The sequence below is a fragment of the Nylanderia fulva genome, unplaced genomic scaffold (assembly GCF_048542155.1).
Source record: "Nylanderia fulva isolate GAGA-0341 unplaced genomic scaffold, ASM4854215v1 Scaffold1871, whole genome shotgun sequence".
Classification (NCBI taxonomy): domain Eukaryota; kingdom Metazoa; phylum Arthropoda; class Insecta; order Hymenoptera; family Formicidae; genus Nylanderia; species Nylanderia fulva.
In genome coordinates, this window is record NW_028190132.1 from 1 (window position 1) to 5,009 (window position 5,009).

Consider the following 5,009-nt stretch of genomic DNA (forward strand, 5'->3'; position numbering starts at 1 on the left):
GTAAATGTAAAGGGAATAGAGAGAAACATTTTTCTGAAATTCTCGCATTTCTAATTTTAAACGTAATGTGTAATTTGCTAATGTAGCTATTTAGAGAATTGCATTGTCACCACAAAAGATTGAAGATTTTGTAGAGACTCTCCATGTAAAAATTTTCTTTAAGTCTATACTTTCATGAATATATATACGATTGTGTAGGTACGAAATATGTAGATATAAGGATACAATTTTTATATAATAATTTTTTAATAAATTAAATTTTTCAAAATGTTTAATTTTAAATATTACAATAAAACAAATATTAGTATTTTTCTTTTTCTGTATTAAAATGATAAACAGATATTGCGGACCACAGAAAGGAAAAAGAAGATTAAGGAGGATGCAAAACATTATTCATATTCGTATATAATATTCTAATTTTTATTTTATGTGGCATACGTTAATAAATATTAATTAAATGTAAAAAAATAATATTTTTCATAACAGCTTTTTATCAATTTTGTAATAAATAAAAATTTTGGTTCATATAGTCGCGCGAACAAGTATAACACGATTAAATTTAATTTTGAAATTGTGATGGCATCCAGGAAGGCCATGGATACATTGTAGGTAATTGCATGTAATTGTTATCGACACCTTCGAATTTGATAATTTCTATGTTTGCAATACCTTTGTGCACCATTCATGTAATCAGTTGTGTTGTTATTTGACATATGAGAACTCTGTGATGTCATAAATTCGTAAATTATTGATCATGGGAGGCTTTTGATTGTAGATATTATAACGATAGGAGTGATCGCCTGAAAAGAAAGAATTTGATATACATATATATGTATTATTTCACTTTATGTGATTTTAATTTTGAATTCAATATTAATTAGAAAACTGTAGGTGTACATTAATTTGCTGCATAATTAGAAAATAATCAAACAAACTTATATGACATTTAATTGATTTTTCATTATTATTTTGACGTTGCAAAATAAAATATAAGTTCTGTAACTGTCAGAAAAAAGCGATAAAACATTTTTTAGTATGGGCAAAAAATTATAAAAATTATAACTTGTATGTAAAAAAGACAGTGACATGCAAAAATAATTATCCTTGATACAGATATTTATGAAATTTTTTTTTCTAAAAATTACCTATTTTTTATTCTATGTATATTTACAAGCATATTCTTCAGGATTTTCAATCAATTAAGTTAATTAGAGAGATTTTTTAGATTTGAGAAAAAAAACATATTAAAACATTTTTTTTCAAAATATCAACAAATGGGAATAAAATGGTAAAAAATTCTTAATTAACATAAATTTTCGTTACGTTACCATGTGATTTATGTGATGATGTAAAGCACCAAGTTTGCAAAATCCTCTGTTACACACTGGACAAACGTAATGGCCAATTACCAGTATAGGGAAAATCCGTGAGCCCTTAAATCACCGGGAGTTGGAAAAGGGTCGCCCCACTCGTTTACATTTAGTGGCTTCTCCGTTTCAAATTATATTACATATTAAATAAAATATTTCGGGCTTTGCAATATTCTTGTATTTTATCTACGAATAATTTCTATTTATAATTATTGCAGAGTAATTGAGCGACTATAGAAATATTGTATTTTTCTGAGAAAAATTACGTCTATTTAATTTATTTTATGTGTTAAGTTATAGTCTACTTTTTTAAATTGTACACTACTAATGCGCAATATTTCTCCTTCTTCAACCAGGGAAAAGCCCCCTTGTAATGCGTTTATACATGATAATACAAATTCGACGAGGCGGTAAAACGTTTCCCACCACATCGGGCATTCGTGAGGACGTTCACCAGTTGAATCCTAAAGTGAGTATTTAAAGAATACTGTGCGAACATTTGGGGCCCCATATTGTGCAGCCGTGTGGTTTCTCTCCTAAAGTAATATATTTTATAAAATTGACTGTAATTGAAAAAATATTCGAAAAAATTCTCAAAAATATGTATACATATTTTCTTCTTTACAAATTTTTAATAATTTTGTATTAAATTTTTCTCAGTAACAGAATGCATTATCTCTTTATTATTTGAAAAATATCATTATTTTTAGAAATAAATTTTACGTGTAAAAACAAATTATTTAAATATAATATGTAAATTATTTTTAATTATTATAATAGTCAATATTGTTTACCGTAAATAGTATTGGTTATTATTTTCTAAAGGGAAAAGTAAAACTGAAGAGAGTATTATGAGAGGGCCAACTTCTCTTAAAATTTACCCGTATGGGTTCGCCAAAAGTCTTTTTAAAAGGAAGGTCTGTCGAAACTTTTTCCGCAAGTTTGGCAAGGAAGACACCGTTTAAATTAAAAAGTTAACTTCAGTTTTTCCCCGCAGTCCCATTTCTACTCAAATCTAAGGGTGCATTTTGCGTTTCGTTCCATGCTATCAACATATTACTCACTCGATTAAATTGAAATTATGTGACATTAAATATATTAGCTTCCACACATCTATTGTGACAAAAATACGCGATTATTTAAATTTCAATAAGTAATTTAGAAAAAGTTTATTAAGATTTTTTCACTTTTCAGAGGGATCTTGTAACATGAGAGAATTTTTTAAAAATTTTCTACGCTTACCTGACATCGCGATAGCTTCTTATTTTCGATGACTTGTCAATTTACACGAATAATTGTTTGTATAATTAATATTTCACGACGAGTGAACGAGTCTGACGCGTCGAATTACACAAGCAGCATTTTAGCACTTGATCAGATTAAATCGCGATCAGATTATAGAAGTACAAGAAACGGTGCAGTCGCAAAAAAGACCCTTCGGGCTGTCGAAGGCGGTGTTTTATCTAGGGGGAGTTTTATGCCGTTTTTGGGGAAAATTTTTTAAAAATTTTTTTTTTTAAAAAAAAGGGGGCCCCTTTTTTTTTTTTTTTTGGGGAAAAAAATTGGGGGAAAAAAAGGGCTTTTAAAAATTTTTTAAAAAATTTTTTTTTAAAATTTGGTTTTTAAAAAGAATTTTTAAAAAACAAGAAAAAAAAAAAATTTTAAAAAAAATTTTTTTTAAAAAAATTTTCCCAAGGGGGAAAAAAATTTTTTAAAAAAAAAAAAAAAAATTTTTAAAATTAAACCTTTTTTGGGGGGGTTTTTTTAAAAAATTAAATTTTTTTTTTTTTTTTTTTAAAAAAGGGTTTTTTTGGGTTTTTTTCCCAAAAAAAAAACCCTTTATAAAAAATTTAAATAAAAAAATTTTTTTTTAAAAAATTTTTAAAAAAAGTTAATTTTTTTTAAAAAAATTTAAAAATTTTTTTTTTTTTTTTTTTCCCTTTAAAAAAATTTTTTTTTTTTTTTTATTTTTTAAAAAAAATTTCCTTTTAAAAAAAATTTTTTTTTTTTTTAATTTTAAAAAAATTTTTAAAACCCCCCAAAAAAAAAAATCAAAAAAAACCCAAAATTTAAAAAAAAAAAATTTTTCCGGGGGGGGGGGGGGGGGGAAAAAAAGGGGGGGGAAAAAAATTTTTTTTTTCCCCCCCTTTTTCCCAACCCCCCCCTTTTTTTAAAAAAAAAAAAAAAAGGGGGGTTTTTTGGGGGTTTCCCTTTTTTTTCCCCCCCCAAAAAACCCCCCCCCCAAAAAATTTTTTTTTTTTAAAAAAAAAAAAAATTTTTCCCCCCTTTAAAACCCAAAATTTTTCCCCCCTTTTTAAAAAAAAAAATTTTTAAAAAAAAAAAAAACCCCCCCCCCCAAAATTTTATCCCCCAAAAAATTTTTTTTTTTAAAAAACCTTTTTTCCCCCCCAAATTTTTTTTAAAAAATTTTTTTAAAAAACCCTTTTTTTTCCCTTTTTTTTTAAAAAAAAAACCCCCCCCCCCCCCCCCCCCAAAAAATTTTTCAAAAAACCAAATTTTAAAAATCAAAAAACCCCTTCCCCCCCCTTTTAAATTCCCCCCCCCTTTTTCCCCCTTTTTTTTTTTCCCCCCCCCCCAAAAAATTTTTTTTTAAAAAAAATTTTTTTTTTTCCCCTTTTTATTTTTTTTTTTCCCCCCCCCCAAAAAAACCCCTTGGGGCCCCCCAAAATTTTTTTTCCCCCCTTTTTTTTTTTTTTTAAATATTTTTTTGGGGGGTTTTTTTTTTTTTTTTTTAAAATTTTTCCCCCTTTTTTTTTTTTAAAAATTTTTTTAATTTTATATTGTTTTTTTTTTTGGGGGGGGTTTCCAAAAAATTTTAAAGGCGGGCCCGGGGGCTTTTCTCTTTTTTTACCCCATATTTTAAAAACCCGGGGAAGGAAATAATAATTTTCGGGGGATAGGGGGCCCCTGGAATAAGGGAAAAAAAATATTTAAAAATGGGGGGGTTTAAAATGGGGGGAAAAAGGATTTTTGGGTTTGGGGGTAAGGGCTGAGGGTGGGAGGGAGGGAAAGGGAATCCCCTGTAAGGCCGCCTTTGGGTTGGGCGCCTCTTTTCCTCCCCGTGTCAAATCTGGGGCTGTAATTTCGAATCAATTTTAAATTTTATAATATTTTACAATTTTTTTAAAAAAAGTGTTTACATTATTTGTGCGTAAATTTTCCTTGGGTTTTATTAAACATTTTATTGGGAGAAAATTTTTCGTAATTTTAAAACGTTACACCAAAAAAAAAACAATTAATTAATTAATAAGGGATAAAACGAATTTTTTTATTTTTTTTGGCTCTTTTCCAAAATTAAAATTTTTTTTATAAGAATTTTCGTAGTGGACATAAATCTTTACGTAATGAAAATATTTTTTCCCATTTTTTTATTCTAAAGGTTTTAAGTTGTCCGATCATCCCAAATCGGGGACGGTTTGGGAAATTCATCTTTTCCCGGTGGCGACCGTATTTCCCAAATTTCCAAAAGAATCAACTCGTTCTCGCCTTACGAAATAGGGGGCCCGGAAAGTACAGAGTTTTTTGGGGACCGACCCCGGCCAGTATCTACCCAGAAATTTCCACCGTCCGAAGGCCACCCCTTTACCCCAAAACCCGGGAGTGTCCAGATTTTGTCCA

At 28.5% G+C, this 5,009-nt stretch overlaps 1 pseudogene; it reads right to left on the bottom strand.

The window, feature by feature from the left end:
- Positions 1-559: 559 nt before the first annotated feature.
- LOC146723552 (uncharacterized) lies at positions 560-2,428 on the bottom strand (annotated as a pseudogene).
- Between the last annotated feature and the right edge of the window lie 2,581 nt (positions 2,429-5,009).